Source organism: Arvicola amphibius, chromosome 3 (assembly GCF_903992535.2).
Source record: "Arvicola amphibius chromosome 3, mArvAmp1.2, whole genome shotgun sequence".
NCBI classification, from domain to species: Eukaryota; Metazoa; Chordata; class Mammalia; order Rodentia; family Cricetidae; genus Arvicola; species Arvicola amphibius.
This window is the reverse complement of record NC_052049.1, coordinates 137,829,385-137,850,078: the sequence shown is the minus strand read 5'-3', so window position 1 is coordinate 137,850,078 and position 20,694 is coordinate 137,829,385. Positions and strand designations below refer to the sequence as shown.

Here is a 20,694-nt window from a genome sequence, read left to right as displayed (position 1 = left end):
TAATTTTATAGTTCATGCTAGTCTACAGAAATCATACAAGATAAAGACACTGGCTGTTTTGCTTTAGCAAGTAGAAATGTCACAGTTCTTTCTGTAAGAGCCCTTCGCAACATGTGGCAGAAGATCTTATCTCATTCACCTACTCGAACACATAGTTTGGGGCACATACCCACCTTAAGCAGAGACCTAAGTTTTTTCAGAGTGCTTTGAGTAAAATTCTTGCCTATACTTATTAAGTGGCTGTTGTGTGTATATTTATCCCATGTGTCATTTTTACAGAGCAAAAGTACACATATAGTGTTAAGGTGTTCTGACATCACAAAGTAGAATGTAAAGTAATTGTTAAAATGCTGCATTACAGGAAGGACCTATTGGTGCATCTGCAGTTTAAATTATGGAGAAATAACTGATATACATTGTTGAATTTGCTGCAAAGACTTGGGAGCAATAATAATCTTAGAGAACCAAGCTTGCCCATTATTCCAAAGGTTAGGTACACCTTGTATGGTGAAACTGAGTTTCATAAACTCGATTGTGATGGTGAGTTCATTTACGACATCCTCACTCCTTGAAATATAATTGAGTTAATGGAGCAAAGCCATCATAAACAAGGAAGAATGAAAACAACAGTAACTCTTAGATTATATGGTGGGTCTCTTTGGCTTCCAAGGACATGGGCAGTTAAACCATCTGTGTCTGACAGTTGCCCATGGTTAAATAACCACACACAAGGAAGATAAGCGGTATTGTCATATTTTCTCTGATGTCTTCTTTTCTCTATGATCTCAAGGTCAAAACACCATTTAACTGGAAAGTTCTGGTCATGAAAGAGTTCTGTCCTATGATAAGTAATGTGCTTTTTTTTTCTTTTTTAGAATCACAGTCAAGTGTGCAGACTTCAATGCTTGTTGAAGAGCCTCTAAGTATTCCCTGTCACCATACAAGATTGCAAAACAAGAAAAAAGAAAACATCTTTGTGTGCTCAGAGGCAACACCACTCAATTCACCATGTAACATCAAATATTATGCAGCGTTTGTTTTACACGCACAGTATTTTATCAGCTAGAACGACAGGGGAAGACCTGGAGCTCCCCACTTCCTTATTTGAGTTACAGAGGCAAATAAAAAAAAAACAGTGTATTTTGATTCACCCTTCAGATGGAGCTTTGATAAAAGCATCTAAGGGCATAGCCATCAATACAGTCAAGATATCTCTCTCTCAGTATTCCTATGTACCTCTCTGTAGTCAATGTGTCCTTCTGTTAAGAATTCTGGAAACTGGAGCTCCATTTTCTTCTGTATGTTTTTTGCTTCTATAGAGGGCGCTATGGCTTGGTCTGATCACCTAGAATCCACATTTTAAAACCACATGCTTATAATCCCAGTCTAAGGGAGGCAGAGGCAGAGCCAGAAGAATCCCTGGGGCTCACTGGCCAGTCAGCCTAGTCTAATTGGATATGTCCATGATACTTAATGAATAGTAGCGAGATTGCTCTCTGGCCATTCCATATACGTACATAAGCTGCAAGTGCATCTATACATACACAAATAGGTAGATGCACAAACACACACGCAGATAGTATATTAGTATGAATTCGTTTGACTCTGGTCATTACACATTTGAGATTTATCCCACACTGCTTACTATATTAATAACCCCCTGCCCCACATGTGCCTTATTTTTTGAATAAAGTTGATTATTTCTTACTCCAACAGAAGAGGAGTGTTTTCCACTGCTTTTGGAACCACAGTTAAATTTATTGTAAACATTTACATTGGTATACGAATGTGCATTTTTACTTCATGTGGGTGAATATCTAGTAATGTTGGATCACATAGGAGGGTTGCATATATTTTGTGGAAGCAATATCTAGTGCTTGCCAGAGTGGTTGTGCTATTTTGCATTCTAACCAGTGATGTGTGCACTCCAACAGTTCTGCGTGCACACAACACTTGTAGCTATCTGATATTTATCCATGCATTGTCTCTCTGGTTATGTATTATAGCTATGTTTAATGAAGTCAGCAGAAATCCTAACTATGAATCATCTTGCCCAGAGAAAACATAGGGTTATCCTTCTGCCAGTTGGTGCTTATAGTATTTTTGTCAACTGGTGAAAACATAACCGTGTTTTTTTCATGGTTCTGCTTAAAGTCACCCCATTTAATACTTTCTGTTGATTCCTTACATTGAACTCATAGCCAGCAGTACCAGGAGTCTTGGATTGTGGCCCAAGGGAGCTTTGAGAGCACACAGAGTTTACATTACAAGCACATCACTGGTCTTTCTACACTTAGGAGTCCCAGACATCGCTTTGGCGAGTGCCACATGGCCAGTCATTTCAAACAATGAGGTCATAAACAAAAATCACAAAGACAGACAAATGTGGTGTTAAAGCGACTTTGGGAAAAGCCCATTTGTTTACAGGCTGAGAGATAAAAACAGGAGGGATAGTCTTGCCTCGGTTGACCTCCGCTGGAAATGTGAACTCCATGATTGGACGCCCTGCATGGTTGCTGGCTTGCCTATGCCCACAAAACCAGCACTGATTGGGGGGAGGGTGTCACAAATAAATGTTAATTTTTGTAGAAATTCATAAATATAAAACTCACCAATAATGAAAATAGATTATGCTACTTTTCCATCCATTTTTGTCACTCTGTGTTCTCAGTTTAAATGCCATTGTCTTTGAGAGGCCATGGAGGAACCCCTAACCTCCACCCGAAAAATTCTAGGCTCCCGTTTGCAGCCTGTTCTTTCTGTAAAATGCTTCCCCTTTGTTTTTTGTCTTTGTCTGTTCTTCATTTTACCTTGTACTCTCCCTAATGTCATTGCTTTTCAAAAATTAATTTCCGTGTGTGTGCGCACACACGTGCATACCTGCGTGCATGTGCCGTCAGAAGACAGCATGCTAGAGTCGCTCTCTGTTTTCACCATGCAGGTCTCTGGGACTGAACTCGGGTTGTCCGGCTTGACAGCAGGCGCCTTTACCCGCTCAGCCTCACTCACCCTGTTGTTTGCAACCTTGTGTTCTTGTCTCTAGAGTCGGGGAAAACACCGTCCGTCTTAGTTTCTTTGTATCGCCCATTACGCCAAGGTTTACCGCAGTGTCCGGCACATCCAGTTGCCGGGTAAATATTGGTCAACCAAGCCAATGTCTTACTGAAACTGGAACACGCAATAGAAAAAGTGATGGGGCTGGGATGGGAAAATCTGGTTTCCCATCCTGGTCTTAACACTGACTGGTTGTGTGACTGTAAGCTTCAGTTTCCCTCACCTGTAAAACCGGGGAGAAAAAAAGCAATACCTTATCTCTAATAATGGTTTTTTGGAAAGACCTAAAATGTCAGTTAAGGAACATAGACTCTTAGAACCTGGCACACTGTTGGTCTGACCGCCATTGCAACAGGATCACTTACAAGCCAGAGTTGGAAGTTCGTACCAAAGTTTGTACAATGCCAAATATGCCAACCAATAGTGTGAACAGCGCACTGGTGTGGGCATCTGGGTGACACCATGGGCATCTGGGTGACACCATAGGCATCTGGGTGACACCATGGGCATCTGGGTAACACCATGTATCGCTATAGGAGGTCAAGGGACTCCGAAGGACTCGGAGAAAATTTCCACTGAAGAGTAGGTGTCTTGTTTCTCAGACACTTGCTGTGTGCTCTATGGCGAGGCTAGCAGACCAGGTCATCAGGAGAACAAATATGGAGGACTCCAGTCTCTGTTAGCCTTCAAGATTCAGCATCGGCACCACTTTCTACCAATGTAGCATCAAGATGGTCTGAATTAAAATAAGTTGGTGATTTATTTTACTTCAGAAACATTTGTTGAATGTTTAAAAGTGATGCTTCAAACACAGAAGTTTGTCCTCTCTGGAAATATGATGTCTTTTTTTTTTCTGTTTCAAGAGCTCCTAAAATACATATTTAATTAATAAACATATCATGATTTCATCACAAATGGTTTCTGATGTACTCCTTAAGGTTTCAAGGCAATAGGGTTAGAGCGATGGCTCAGTGGTTAAGAACACTGGCTGCTCTTCTGAAGGTCCAGAGTTCAATTCCCAGCACCCCCAAGGTAGCTCACAACTGTCTGATGCCTTCTTCTGGTGTGCAGTCATACATGCAGACAAAGTACCCAAATACACAAAATACATGAATAAATAAAAATTTAAAATGCTCTTTTAAAAAAGGACTTCAAAGCAATAAAACATGAACGATTTCTGTGGAACTACCTCACTCTGCCTGTGTGTTCCTAAGACTAACGAAATGACACGGTGGCGGGTCAGAGATGACAGAGATGACACCCGTCACTCAGCAGTTGCTTCACTTCAACTCTCTACCAGTGATTGCCTTACAAAATCACAATGATCAGATATGACTAAGGGACACTCTTGAAGATCATGGGTCGTTAGAAGATTCACAACAAGATGAGTCACTGGCAGAAAAAGGAATGGCAGAGAGAGAGAGAGAGAGAGAGAGAGAGAGAGAGAGAGAGAGAGAGAGAGATCAAGCCTGGCATTTAAAACATCACCTGCTGGCAGGCATGCTCCTGGTACATCCTGCAGAGGCCCAGTTGTTTCCCATTATTTCCCAGCTCTTTTAAATGCTGCTGGACGGGACTACTGAATTCCTTGTCAGTGAGCAGAAAAACGTTATGCCATCCCATCTGCAAATTTCTTCCCAGATTACAAAATATTTGGGATCATTCTAATAGAACCAAGGATAATTTAAGAAAAAAAAAAACATTGTTTTTCACTTTAAAGCCTTGAGTTTGAGCTAGGGGAATGAGTCTAACACACAGCAGCTGGGCTGGGACTCACAAAACCTTGGAATTAGGGCCAAAGTGAGTATTTCCTGAGATTGAGTCTGATATGCTTTGTGCATCCCTGGTGGGGTCCATCAGGTTTTAAATAAATGCTATTATCAGGAGAGATGAATGAATGAATGAATGCATGCATGCATGTCTAATAATGACCTACAGATTCTGAAACCAGCAAAAGATTCCCATAGGAAAGATGAACTGCATTCAGAATTTGTGTGTGAATAATTCTATTTTCATCATTTATGCTCAGTGTGGACTTTCTCAATTCTTTTAAACCAAGGTGTGAAATACATAGACGTGTTTTCCAGAACACAAAAGACAATTATAGTTCTTAGAAAGCTACGTTGGTATACGGCATGTGTGTGATGATAATTTTAAATTTCCTTCAGAGATATTTCTGGGAGCAGCACTGGGTGAGATGCCGTAGCAGAGGTTTGGAAAGGGAAGGGAGAAGAATCTGGTTCTCCTATCCTGAACATTACCATCAGATTCAGAGAAGGCATCCCATTTTCAGTATGTGCACCAGTGAGTTACAAGGTCAAATAAATTACAGCTGCGTCAGAGAAGAACAAATAATTGTGATAATTAGAGACATCTCACATGAAGTCTTCTACGTACAATATAGAAGAAAACAAAAAAACAAAATGATCCAAAGAAGAAAAAGAAAGAAACAAATTCAGTCAATGTTACAAAGACACCCAGTAATATCCGAGAAGTTGAGCTCAAGCCATGTGCTTCAAATGCAAGCTTCCAGCAGTCCAGGACTGCTTTTTTGTCTGGAAGACAGACCTGAAAGCCATGCTGTCTGGAAGTTAAGCATACAAAGGAGAGTAGAGAAGGAGCCTTGTAGGAGCAGTTGAGACCTTTGCAATTAAGGGCCAAGAAAAATACAGGTTAAATTATTAATGGAAGAGAGATTTCATAAAAAGACAAAAAGTGAGACATAAGGAATTAAAAACCATGGCAGGACAGGCTCACGTAGTGTAGGGGCCGGCTACCAGCCACACCTTGGGTATCCTGAGGACATCTTGAGTTACAGCATACTGTGAAGGCCATAATAATTAATGTTTATAATAGTTTTGAATCATTAAGAATGACAGCACACGAGGACAGGGACTTACATAATATATTTTGAAAACCCTTCCCCTGCAAAATAAATGTGAAGTTGTTTAAGCATTTATAGAGACACGCTCCAGAAAATTAATTTACAGGGGAATATCTCAACTCTTCTCAATTGTCTGCACAGGCAGAATTGGTATTTATGCCTGTAATAATAACCCTTCCTACGGAAGACCTTACAATCAGGGGCTTGACTATTTAAGGTTCATAAAGCAATGCCCCAAGGTCTACTGGCAAAAGAAAGAATTTTACTCAGTAGGACACCTGTGTGACACACGGAGCGTTCATTCAATTTTAATATTCACCAAATATTGATCAAATAAAATGATCCCAACACCGCTCCGCCTCTATTTGGATCTGGGTTTCAAATGTTTCCTCAGTTGAGAGCTGGGGTTTAAATACGGCTCTTTCTACCTGGATATTTGCTGTCATTGCTCCTCTATTTCGGTACAATGTTGAACCTGCCAGCCTTCTAGAGAAGAAAAGGTTAGCAGCAAAAGGGAAATTCAGTGAAAAACAGAAGCAGGAAAACTTCAGCACAACTTGGCAACTGTTCCTTTCCAGTGCAAATGAGGTAACAGGTTTGTCAAAGGACACTTTATATACTCATGACACCGACACCTTCTTCAGTGCCTATGATGACTCATTAAAGTAAAACAACAACAACAACAACAACAACAACAACAAAATCAACAACAACAAAACCCCAAACAAACAAGCAAACCAAAACCTGCTAGCCTGTTGCCAGGACAGCTGGCACACATTCCTGAAAACCAGTTAATTTGTGGGAGGCATGGAAACTGCCATCCCCACCTGCCAGATGACAGCCACTTTGTGTAGATACCACAATGGTCGCAAAGTGTCTCAGCTCCTGCCTAGTAGAGGAAGGGGAATTCACTTCCTAGAATGTCTTAGACTAGGGCTCAGGCACTTCGGGCTTCTGTCTCTTGGACTCCACGTAGTGTCCAAGCTCCAGAATAATGATGCTTCTTGTATTGAAATCTCCGTGGTCGCCCCCAAGTTCAAATGGAATTTTTTATTATTGATGCTTTAACAATGCTTTTGCTCCAGGTAGTGGTGGCGCACACCTTTAATCCCAGCACTCGCGAGGCAGAGGCAGGTGGATCTCTGTGAGTTCGAGGCCAGCCTGGTCTACAGAGCTAGTTCCAGGACAGGCTCCAAAGCTAAAGAGAAACCTGTCTCAAAAAACCGCACACACACACACACACACACACACACACACACACAAAACAAAAACCAAAACAAAATAAAAAGCAAAAAATAATGCTTTCACTGGGAAGAATGTAGAAAAAGGTAGGTTGGACCATAGATGCTCAGGGCAAGGCAGGAAGATGTGGAACCCCTCCTCCCCACCCAAAAGCCTTTTGGCTCAGTCAGGGTCATACACTAATGGAAAAGCTGGGTTTAAACCTGACTCTCTGACTCCCACTAAAGTGCTCATGACACATGGCCTCCAATGGAGCCTTGACAGAGGACGCCATGTTGTTTGAAGCATTTGTACTGTGAAGAACTCAAGTGGGTAGGCTAAGCAGAGTTATCTATGACAGAACTTTTGAAAGCAACATACAAAGGTGACTTCCTGTTCTTCTGAAGATGTTCTTGTTGGTAATATAGCTCCCTTTCCATGTACACATTTTTATATCATCTCTTTGCTCCTGCCACAGAGATAATTTACAGGATGGCACCAATAAATCAGTAATTAGGCTTTAATTCATTGACTTTCCTAATAGTCTCCAGAAACCAACTCATATGACCATGCAAACCAGGCCTGAATATTTGATGTTTACTTTATGGTCTTTTACTCTTTCAGGTCACAGAGATATGGGGGGGGGGGGTCCCAGAAAGAAAGGATTTATTAATATATTTTAAATGTAAAAAAAAACCCAACCCTTTTTAATAGTTAATCTTCGCTTGGCATGGTGACATATACCTTTAGTCACCAGCACTCAGGAGAGAGGCAGTTTGATCTTGTGAGTTCGAGGCCATCCTGGGCTACAGATTGAGTTCCAGGACAGCTAAAGCAGTTACACAGAGAAACACTGTCTTGAAAAAAAAAAAAGCAAAGCGAAACAAAAAAAGTTTATCTTCACAAATGAAGGGGAGGTCCAGGCAGGCTGTATCACGTGCGTTTGCCAGCGCTACAAAAGAGGGCTTCCTGGCATTAAGACTAAAGCAAAACTCTGCCACACCGAAAGGACACTCCACACATCTACCCTTTTAATACTTTCCTTGGTATGAAATGCTGAATTGAGAAAGTTATCAGACCAGGGAGCTGGGGAGGCGTCAGTAAGATGCCTGCTATGCACGTGTGAGGGCCTGAGTTCAGACCTTCAGCTTCCAGATAAAGAGCAGAACAGGCTGGCACACGCAAGTGTAAGTCCGGGAGATACAGACAGGAGGGTCCCTGGGGCTCACTGACTGGCCAGGCTAGTCAACTAGCGAGCTCCAGGTTCAGTGAGAGATTCTGACTAAAACCAAACCAAAACAAAAACGTGAAAAGTAATGAGAAATGCATTTTCCATTGCCCTCTACATGCAGGTACACCCACATTTATCACCTCTTCATGTGTGCACCCCGATGCATGAATACATACGAACAGTCAAAAGAAAAGTAGCAGGCTATATTATCCTCAAATTATTTTTATACAATTATATTATTTAGCACAAGAGCTTTTGAAATAACTGCGTGAATTATTCAATTAGGTAGAATAACATGTACTATCCGTGGCAGGAATTTTAGATGAAAATAATGTGGTAGTTAGCAAGGGACTTAGATAAAGTCTCAGGTAGGGAACCAGGCAGTCTTAGGACGAAAACACTCAAAGTCTGATGCCCGCTCAATGTTCTGGTCATTTGGTCACAATGTGGAAAGGGACAGTAAAAAGTCATTTGCGGAAAGTGCCCGAGATGGAGATAAGGTGGCCTCCCTTTCATTATCTGCCACGATCAGAGATGAAACCATTTCTAAAAGTACCAGCCATGTCAGAAACTCCTGCATCTCAACCCCAAATAGGAAGGCACAGAAGAGGTTGATAAAAATGAAATTCTGTAACACTAAATTCTTATCACAGCACCAAAGTAGCGGCCCGAAGAGGGGTCCCCACTGCTGCCTGATGAAAAGCCCCAATCGAGGACTACCCACGGAGGCAGTCAGGGCCCAGAAGGGAGGGAATGGCCTCATCTTCAGAGGCCTGAATGGCCAGACTCTCTCAAATGAATAGATAGCACTGTGGCAGAAAAGGCAGCAGAGATGAAAGTGGAAGCCCCTGAAAACAGAAGAACGGGGGGGGGAACCTTCAAAGGGGTGAAAAATAACAAAAGTCCAGGGACTGATATGATCAGCACCCACATGCTAAAACTGCAGCTCCAGGGAGCTGTTTGAAGCTGCTAAAGAAAAGTCATACAATCTGGAATGAACAGAAATTGTCATCAAACAGAACAGAAGGGCCACCGAGGGACCTTAAGGAAGGGCAACCTATGGGAATCTGAGCCCTGCAAAGAGCTCACTTGGCAAAGTCCTTTTGAACACCTCAATCATTCTGAAGTGTTGTGTAAAATGCGTGCGCACAAACTCACATGCACACACACGCACACACACACGCACACACACACACACACACACACACACACACACACACACACTTTGGGATCTGTGGGGCATTTTGCCGGAGGTGCCCATCAAAAGTCTTCAATAATTTTAGGCAATGACAAGCTATGGATCTTCTACTCTGAGGAGCGGGGCAAAGAACAGATGAAGGTTTCATCAAAGCCACCTCTAATCTTTCCACCACAGCTGCAATGTCCATCTCACCGGGGGTGACCTCCTCCATGACCTTTGGGAGAGACGTGTTCTTTGGTTTTGTCTGGGTTGCGGTTTAATTCAGCAGGAAGCAGGGCCATGGCTGGGAACCAAGATACAAAGAAAATTGCAGCGAGGAGGCAAAACACGCCGGTGTGAACGACAATGAGCTAGGAGAAATAAATGACTAGCTGCATCTTAGGAGAACAGCAGAACAAAAAATAAAATCTGGTGGATTATCAGTTTCAGGCCTCATTTCCCATCACAGTTACTAAGTAGGTGATGACAGAGATGGCACAGTTGAGCAATAGTATGTGTACACACACACACACACACACAGACACGCACCATGCGTACAAGCTCGTGCACACATGTACACAAGAAGGGGGTAGAGGGAGTGGGAGAGAGGAAGAGAGGGAAAGAGGAGGAGGGGAAGAAGAGGAAAGGGAAGGAGGGAGAGAGAGAGAGAGGGAGGGAGATTAAATTGGAGAATTTTCATTTTTAAGAGTTGGGTCCAATCTGGGTCAGCTATCTGAATAAAAGCTTTAAATTTCACTCAAAAAAGACTCACAGAGATTTCAAGAAATATTCTGTCTTATTGTAAATTACTGATGATAATTCCTCGAGTTTGAGAGTTCGGATAATGTGGAAAAACTTCGAAGACTATCAAAAGTTTGTAGACAAAGCTAAGGAGTCCTGACACGGATCATTTCTAAGGAGGCCGTGTCAAGGGGAATTTACGTTCTGAGAATAATATGCCTCTCCCTCCACCATTGTCTTCTCTGCTGAGAGAGACAGTAGGGAATGGAAAATTCCCTCATCTTGAATGGGTTTAACCTCTCAGACCTCCAAAGATGTCCAAGAAGAGTCTCCATTCGGGAGTGACTGAAGCTTGGTTTCAATTTCTTCTGTCTCTAAACATTGGCATTCCAGATCTTTCTATGTTTCTGGCAAGCACCAGAATAGGGGACCAGAGGAGAAAAGAGAGACTCAGTCCCCCCACTGTGCTAACTTCCCTGAGAGACTTCCGTTTCTACAGCGTGGGGTTCCTATGCCTAGGTCTTACCCCCCCCCCCCTTATAATTCCATTCTGCATTTTCCTCTTCTCTGTGTAGGCAGAAAACAAAATCACCACCTGTCTCCACTTCAAAGAGTCTTTAGTTTGAGAAGAAGAAAAAAATGGAATCTTCTTCGCACGAAGGTTCTGGAGAGTGCCAGACGACACGTAGCGGTGCTCAAGAACCATGACCCGATGGTCCGGGTGCACTTGCTGTCAGAGCTGGCCAGAGACCGGGGCTCAAGCTGCTTTGGGAAGCGTGATGAAGAGACCCGCCTTTCTGGCAGAGCCATCCCATTCTTTCATCACTGCCCTCAAAGATATCACTGATGTTGGTCTCTGGTTTCGTTCTTTTTTCCTCTGACTGGACTAACTGAGTCTACTCTGCTCACTGGCTGCCACTTCAGAATCCTGTCATGCAGAGGAAGGCCAAAGGACATTTCCCCCTAAGTCCTTTTAACTTCCTGGCATTCCGTTTTTTCAACCCCACATTAAAGGTGCTCACGTTTCATCCTAGTCCCACCAGCCAATGGGTGGCCTCAACTTAGACTAGGCAGGACTTCTGTCGGGGGGCTTCCCCTGTTGGGCACGGGAGAAGGAACCCAGAGAAAGGTTCCTTCCAACTCACTTTCTCATCTTTTCGCCTTGGATGCCATCCCTGACGGCTCTGAGATCAGATGCATTAGAAACTAACAGACAACAGATGTCAATGGAGGGCCGCCGTGGGCGAGGGAGACCCGGGCCTTGCGGGTTCTCAAAATGAAGAATTTCCTTTTCCTTTGGCATCTCCCCCACCCCACTGCCCCCACACAACACTCCATCGACTTATAACCCATTCAAGCTTGTGTGCTGTGCTCTTTCTCTTTCAAGACAAGGCCTGGTAAGTGGAAAACCCCAAACAACATCTCCTGGTCTTGGCACACTCCTCCAAGCCACAACTAATTCCTGGCAGAAACTGGTGTGAGAATGCCCAGGGGAAGCCTGTGCAAGAGTCATCACTGGAGACTCCTTTGGAGAACAAATTCTCTAGCGTGCTCCTGAATTGTGACCCTTTGTAGGTGGCTGAGCATCATCATGTCTGTTCCAGCACCCTGACATCCTGGGCAGTCTGGTATCAAGAGCCACCTGTTTGGGAGATGGGAGACACCCCTGTGCCTATAAGCATCTCTTGCTCTTCCCAGTGGGACAGTGCTTTCTGGAAACATGAAATTGGTTTATATTTTAAGGGCTTTGGAATTACAAATTTCAAGCAGAGGGCAGAAAAATGCTCTAGCATTCTCCCTAGAGGCTCAACCTGCTGTCCTTCAGAAGGGTTTAATAGACATTATTTTATTTTTGTTCAGGGTGACCTCTCTGATTATTGTATAAAATAACCTTTATTTTAGGTTTTTTTCTTAACACAACACAATCATACTTTAAGAAAGGCATTTCCCCAGGAAGAAAACCCTAATCATGCACCCTGAAGCTTTAAGACCATAGCTCCGACACTGTTATCTTTGAAATCCTACTTTGAAAGATACATGTGTAAGTGAAGGTGATTATAAATCTTCTCAAAGTCAGTAAAACAAATGCGTTGCATAAGTCACTCCAATTCAATTAAGAGAAACGGGTCAGATGCTAAAATACTAGTAAAATCAATTACGAGTAATAAGTCCCCCGTTGATGGCCTCTCTCAGTATCTGAATGCATTTACATTTGTTTCTTTGTGTGTCAGGGACCACAGAAACGCTCTCAAGTCCCTTTTCTTTGTCACGTGTGTCTGCAGAGCACCTTGGAAATGACACGTCTTCTTATTTAGTGAAGAATTTCGAAGAGAGAAAGTCGGGTTGTCCGTTGCCAAAGCTTTGGGGGCAGGTCCAAGTTCTGAATCTTGTTTGTCGCTTGTCAGTGACTTTTAATCTTTTCAAGCCTCAGTTTCCCCATTTGTAAAGGAGGGTTATTCTACCTTCCCCACACAGCTACCTACCACCTGCCCCACAGATACCTCTCTGAAAAATGCCCTCCAGGATCCCAGGAATTACCTGGATGTCTCCTCTGGATTTCTTTTTAAAAACAAATTCAGAAGCTACGGAACTGAAAGAAAAGAGAGTGACCATAGAGCTCAAATGATTGTTCGGATTTGCGGTTAAGATCATGGTTACAAGGACATGTGAAAAATGTCAAAGAAAATGACGTTCTCCCTTGATCTTACTGCTTAGTGGTGGGATACTCCCTTAGAAAAATCTCAGACAGAGCGAGCCTCCATGGGAAGGTCCCATGGGACAGGGAAGTTGCTGTGGTAACTTGGAAACACTTTTCTTCAGACAAGCAGGTGATGTCTGCCATGGAGGACTGCGCCAGAAAAGCACACAACACTGAATCTATGCTACCATTGCAAAGACAAGAAAGTGATGTGTGTGTGTGTGTGCGCGCGCGCTCCCATATGATAGGATAGGCAAACTAGAATCTTTTTTGTAGATTAGGCACTTTGACCTGTTTCCTTGGTTATTCTTTTTTGGGAGAGTGGGGGTTTAAAACAGGGTTTGTCTGGGTAACCCTTGCTGTCCTAGAACTCTGTAACCCAGACTGGCCTTGAACTCACAGAGACCCGCCTGCCTCTGCCTCCAGAGTGCTGGGATTACATATGTGTGCCACCACCACCCGGCTCCTTGATCATTCTTATAATGAACTTGGACTGAGATGCAGAATAAGGGAGGGAATATACTGTCCTTGCATATTCATGGGCTAGCAGGTTCAGAAAGTAGGTCTGTCAGGGATGGAAGCTAGCTACCTTGGTTCATGGGGAGCACTTCCCACTTAGCAGTGTGGAGAAGAGCCGGTGTTGACGGACAGGAAGAGGAAGACAGCCCAGGCCTGGAGGCTGGGGCACTGACTGATGAAGCTGACGTGGAGCCAGCAGTTGTAGAAAGAAGAGGGCGAGAGATGATTAAACACACGGATACAAAAATGTCCCAGAAGCTAGGTAAGGAAGCAGAAATGCTCCTTCGGGAGCTCTGGCTGACAATGGAGGCTCGGTAAGGAGTTTGTTCTTTGGCATGCCTGTGTGCACTTTTGGAAAAGACAGAAAAGGACACACCCATGGAGTTTGTTAGTGAGAAGACACTGACCAAAGCACTGAAGAGTTTGGGATTTCTCACCAATAACCTACTTTACATGATACGGCTTCTGTGCAGAGTTCTACAAGGCTTTATGTGGGAGTGGGGCAGCCTGTTTCAGCAGAAAGAACAGGGTCTATCCAGCCTGCACAGATTAAGGTTCGAGTCCATCTCTGTCACTCTGATCATGTGAGTTGTACAAGTTGCCTAATATCTGAAACTCAGCTTTCTCAATGGAAGCAGAATCTTTGATACTGATAGTTATCAGGAGGTTAAGTGACACGAAGCACACAGCGACACCCACACATGCTTACATACGCATAAAACGCCTCGAATCCAGTGAGTACACAGAGTGGATCTCATGGCCTTGCAGGGAGCAGACATACGAGTTCTCATCCTAAGATAAGGATGACTAAAGGTACAGCTTGTGACTCCATCCTGGAAGGAAGGGAGCAGCCTCCCCAGGGCCCTAGGGTGTCAAAGGTGTGGTGAAAACAGCACGGTGGCCCTCCGGCCACTTTTGTCCCAGCACATGGCTGTGGATTAGCTACCCACATCTAGTCCTCAGACTCCTCGTCCTCACATGGAAGCCCGTGGCTGAGCTGGAGGCTCTGACGGCTGTGTTTTGAATACAGCAATACTTCATGCTTACAACATCCAGGGTCAGGAGATAGAGTAAAGGGGCACATGGTGGCTTCTGTCCTCTGCTGAGCGCTGAGATGGACTGTCTCTAAGTTCTGAAGGCTTGCCTATGTTATGTTGGAGCCAGAAATAATAAGGAATAATACACCCCCCCCACACACACACACAAGCTAGTATCTCTAGCCCTCATCTTGTAAAACAAGAAAGAAAAGGTTCTCCTGAGAGTGCCAGGGGACGGGGCTCAGGATTTATTGGATCTCGAAAGGCAGGTGACACTGCCCTAAAGGTTCCAGCAGCAGCAGGGAGGAGACTGCCAGAATGGGATTTGCCTTCACCCAGCAAGACCTCCGAGAAAGAATCTCTGGTACATGAAGGAAGAATGTGAGCTCAAGATAGCCAAGGCCCAGGGACACTGCCTCCGCCAACCAAGCGCATAAGGAAACTGTTTATGTTTTCGGCTTGCCAAAAGCTCTGAGTGTTGCTGAAACCTGTTTGTCCTGAACTCCTAACAACACATGGCAAGGTCTCTAGATGACAAACCCTTCTGTTAATGAGCAAGAAACGACTCAGACCAGCCCTGGAAACCCTTAGCTGCCTGGAGTAGGGCGGCTGGCTGCCTTCTCCTTCTCCATCTGCCCCCGCCCCATGTGCCTGCTCCTTCACATGTGGGCAGCCCAGAATTTACGGGCCCATGTCCTTTGTGTTTATTTTCTCCCCCATGTGCTGTCACTCCAGGGAGAGGCCAATGTGATTCGTGTAGAACTCAGGATGAAGAGAGTTAGAAAATACATAAAACTTTATAAATGTGTCCTCAGACACACTAAAGACATTTTATACCTAGTTTAACATAGGCATGAACCCCTGCATACATAAAAGTAATTGTGGTCTGGGTCGTTAGAGCCCTGATCAAGTACCTTGGTGCTTCTTAGGGGGTGGGGCTGCAAAGCCACCTCAGTGAGTGCAAGGCTGTCATGCTCTCTCACCTAACTCCCCTTGCCTTTTAGCGGTGAACTTGTCTATGATACTTTTCAGGCCTCCTTTCATCGGCACGGGGGCCACTGCTGTTAGTAAAGATTAAGAAATTCTGTGTGTGTGTGTGTGTGTGTGTGTGTGTGTGTGTGTGTGTGGCATCTTCTTATATTCTCCACTTCATTCTTTGAAACAGGACCTCTCTCTGAATCTAGAGCTCACTGACTGGCCAGGCTAGCTGGCCGGTGAGATTCACTGGTCTGCTGGTCTCTGTCTCTCCGCACTGGGCAGAGATGTATGTATGTCGTCTTCATGCTCAGCCTGTCTATGTGGATGCTGGAAATCCACACTGAGAACTTCACGCTCTGTGCTCCCGTAGCAGGCACTTCACCAACTGAGTCCATCTCCTTTGTCCTGCGGGCTGCTTTACTGGTATCTTCTGTAAATAGGAAGCTAGAAAATGTCCCTTGTAGTCCGTTTAAAGGTTCAGGAACATGGAGAGTTTGGAGAAGCAAAGGGGTGCTGGGGGCCGGGATCAGGGGCCATTTCAGAGGGAACAGAGTATACGAGATCTGAGTTTAAATCCAAGACAGATCTCATACAGGCCAGAGCTACACTTCAGAGGAAGAACATGGGAAACAAGGCTTATCAGGCCATATTAAACTAATATTTTCTGTAAGAAGTTTGCCTTTTGTACAAATATGAATGACCATGCCATGCCCCATCCTTTGGCTGGGGAACCTCCAACCAAGTTCAGCCCCGAACATCCAGAGGCCTACAGAGCCCTTGATATGGCTGCAGAAAACCCCCTGCTCACAGGCCAGCACCACATGCACCTCTCTAAGTAACTGGATGGGTTTTCATGGGAAACTTGAAGACTTGATGGGCATGCTTTTTACTGTGACAGATAAGCCTTACATAAAAGACAATCCTTTGGTGAAAGACTATTTTACTCTGCATATTTAAGTCATGCCACACAGCAGGACAAGATATGTACCCCACACATGGGGTGAAATGGTTGCTGTGGGGAAAATGAACACACCCAGCACCTCAGTTACTGCTTTCTCACCCCCTGTGGCAAAGCAGCTGTAATCTACGTGCTGGCAAAAATCTTGTAGTTAACAGTACATCATTATTAGCTATGGTCTACAGACAACGCACTTTGGCCAAGACTTTCACAATACAAAATTGCTTCCAAGAACAAAGAGAAAAGTCCACAACAAGACTAGGGAGATGGCTCTATCGTTATGGTGCTTGTTGTGGAAGCAAAAGGCCGAGATTTGGGTCGCAGCTACATGTTGCCTGGCTGTGGCAGCCTACCCGTAATTCCAGAGCTCCGAAGATGGAGACAAGGGACCCCTGGAGGAAGGTGCTACCCAGACTAGCCATACCCATAAATTCTAGGTTCATCCAGAGACCAGGCCTTGAAGAATAAGTTGGAGTGTAACTGAGGAAGAGTGTAGGAACCAGCCTCAGGCCTCTATGGGAACTTGCACAGGCATGCATGGAGATTCACACTTATTTATGTGCCTATACACATATGAACACACACACACACAGATGAGAAAAGAAAAGGAAAGTTTCTAACAACGCAGCTGCCCCTGAGCTGTCTCTGTTCTATGCTGGCATCACCCACCAACAGCAGCGTGTATCTGTATTCTTCGCTAGCAGACCCAGTAGGCCAGTGTGATAGCTCAAGATTCCAGAGTCTACTACAGTGCCCAGCACAGTTTTTCATATTTGTAGATTAAATAAGTAAACCAGGCAGGGTTGGGGATCTTCCTAGTCCTGACTACATGCCTGTCTACTTAACTGAGGGAAAGGAATTGTAACTGTTGCCAGTGAAATTTAGCCTTGATTTTTTTTACTTTAGAAATATAAGAGCTATATATTCTAGGAACACACACACACAAGCCACAAACACACACACATGCCACAAACACACACATGTGTATGATACTGAGATTGAGATCGGCCCATTATAGTTGTGAGAGCGCTCCTTCTTGGGTAGACTGTGAACAGTCTGTTCTTAATTCCAAAGTTCTACCTTTTGATAAATTGTTACCTCAGACTTGGCTGAATTCCTAGACTACACAAACACAATACACCAAACATACTATACACACACACACCACACATACCGTACATACCACATTATACACACAAACATCACACACACATATACCACACAAACATCACACACACATATATACCACACACACACACACCACACATAGCACACACACATGTATCAGATACCATACACAGACACACACACATACCCCACACACCACATTACACACACAAATATCACACACACATATACCACACAAACATCACACACACATATATACCACAGACACACACAATACATACCACACATACCACACACACACAACACATACCACATATGCCACACACACACATACATACCACACACCACCACACACACCACATACACCATACACACTATTAATCCTGCGTTAATCCTGTCTCTTATATTTAAAGTGATACTTGGACATGTGACATGCAGTGACGCTCGACAGATATTTAAAACGCTGAAGTGCTAGATGAAAATATCAGAGGCAGAGTGTCTGCCCCGTGCTGTATTTGCCTTTCTCAAACTTCAGTTCACTCTAAAATATGTGGACATGGCTTTCTGTGCATTCATTTTCTTCATGATATTCTATGTAGTTAAATAATGTTATCTCTTTTGGAGATAAAAAGAAAAAAAAAAGACTTGGCTGGGCATGGAGGCACATGCCTTTAACCCCAACACTAGGGAGATAGAGGCAGGCAGATCTCTCTGAGCACAAGGCCAGCCTGGTCTACATAGAGAGTTCCAGGATGGACAAGGCTACACCGTGAGACCCCATGTCAATGAACAAAACACCAAACAAAGCTTATTTTCTCATTTCAAGATAGCCAGAAGTCATCTCTTTGGTAAGCTTTACCTTTAAAAAGAACTCCGTCCTCCCCCACCCATATAATCTCCAAACGTCACTTCTGAGCATTTCCGCATTATGGAAATGAACTTCTTTGGATTTTTTTTTCTGCTCAGCATTTGTTCCCCAAATCTCGCTGCTCTACCATGTTGGAGGCCCCTGCAGTATTTTCCCCAACCTGCGCCAACTCCCCGTTACCACATGCTCAAGGGTGCTAAGCTTAAACCAGGTGTTGCTGACACAAAAGAAAACCTGCCGGGCCTCCTTGTGGGGGGACTCTGGGACCTTCTTCACCCCAACTGCTGGGCCAAAGGTTAAACCTTTTTCCTGGCAAGCATGGTCAGGCTAATGCATTCTCCACAGACTGTCTCCTTGTGGCTCACTAAGCCCTAATTGCAATCATGTCTGGAGAAAGCTGCTTACTGTGAGTCTCATACTGAAAAGTGCACTCCAGAATGCAGTGTCCAGTCATGGCTTCGTTGATGTAAAGCACGACTGTCGCAATGGATCAAGAACACAAACTGACATGAGTCTTCCAGAAATCCCTTTCTCTGAAGACTGCGTTCCGCCTTCCTCCTGTTGAGGGTTATGTTTATGCTACCAACCCTTGTGGTGTCATTTGATCAATTTGGGGATAAAACACCTTGAAGCGACAAATACAGTCACCTATATACACAGTAACAAAGCACAGAGAGTCTCTTCATGTGTAAGAGTTAGCCAATAAGAAGCTAGAGCTAATGGACCAAGCAATGATTTAAATAATATGGTTTTGTATGATTATTTCAGGTCTAAGCTAGCCAGGCGGCCGGGACAAACAAGCGGCTCCTTGCAACAATCTGTGATCATCAGAACTGAGTTTTCTTTTGTTAAAACTTTAATTCTATTCCACGAGGGTATTATTAGGAGCAGAGGCAATGGCTCAGCTGCTTGCTTAAAAAGAAGACCTGCTTTATATTCCAGAACCCTGTAAAAGCTGGGCACGGCAGCCCAGGCCAGGGACCTCAGTGTTGTAAGGGGAGACAAGTGGATCCCAGGAGCTTGCTGACCACCCAGCCTGGCCTGAACAGTAAACTTTACTTTCACTGTCTCAAAAAAATAGGGCGGAGAGTAATAAAGGAAGACAGGGTGCGCCTGATGCCCTCCTCTGATCGCACAGCCACATATATATGTATGTGGGCGTATACATGCATGTGTTCCTACACACACAGGTGCACATAGACCAAACACCACATACACACACGAGAGAAAAAGGCGGGGGGGGGGCAGATGTGATAGAATTGCAGGCCCCTAAGAAACTAGTATTCCCAGGACCTCACTCACAATAGCTACCTTTCCCTGTGTCTCATGGAGTCGAAACCTGTGAAACAAGCTCTGGTCCTGCCTGACCCCTTTCATGTGTGCCTTTCTTTCTTTCACTACTTTTTAGAATAAAATGTTACCATACCATCCAACAGGGCTCGCCATGACATGCTCCTAGCTATCTGCCCATGCGTTTCTGTATCTTGACTTTACCATAGAGAACCCTCAGAGACTGTCGCACAGGAAAGACCCCTTTGGACCCCTTCACTGTGACCCAGGAACTGGCGGAACAACAACAAAGCACCTTGCAAGGCAGGGTGATGGGAAGAAGGCTTAGAGCCACGGGCATCCCTTCAGGGACTTGGAGGAGGTTGGGCAACACTCTTGCCTGTGTTTGCCTCTGTGGAACTGATGCTGCCATGGACAGGCGGGTCCTTCTTTGTTCTCTTATCCAAAGTGGATTCCATTTTCTGAGCTAGCTCTGTCCACCTTCAGTGGCCTCCCCTAACCATTCCTCATCCTTCAGCGCCCCTGCCCCTTTTCCTTCGAAAGCTCAAAGGTGCCAGGGTCAGCATCTCTCCCTATCTCCTATAAATGTTTCATCCCTCAACCAACTTCTATTGTTTTTAGAGCAGGCACCGTCCCCTCTACTCCTCTGGAGTCCTCGTATTATCTAGCACACAGAAAATATTAAAGCTTCTTCATAGATTCAAATACTGACCCTAGTGTCAAGTGGAAAACAAGGTGGGTAAAAGGAATGGAGAAAGGAAAAGGAAAGAAACCACACAGGGGGAAGAAATAGAAAGCACAGTGTCAGCTCGTCCAGGGCAGGGATCCTGTCTCCCTTCTTAAGTGACTTTGACTCCCTGTTTCAGCTTCCTGATCCCCAAAGTTGAAATAACAATACCACCTACTC

The 20,694-nt window shown here is 44.3% G+C and overlaps 1 protein-coding gene across 2 annotated transcripts in view; it reads right to left on the bottom strand.

Annotated features, from left to right (window-relative positions):
• Rora (RAR related orphan receptor A) overlaps window positions 1-20,694 on the bottom strand; it is a 728,880-nt gene that overhangs the window by 110,835 nt on the left and 597,351 nt on the right. The window lies entirely within an intron of this gene.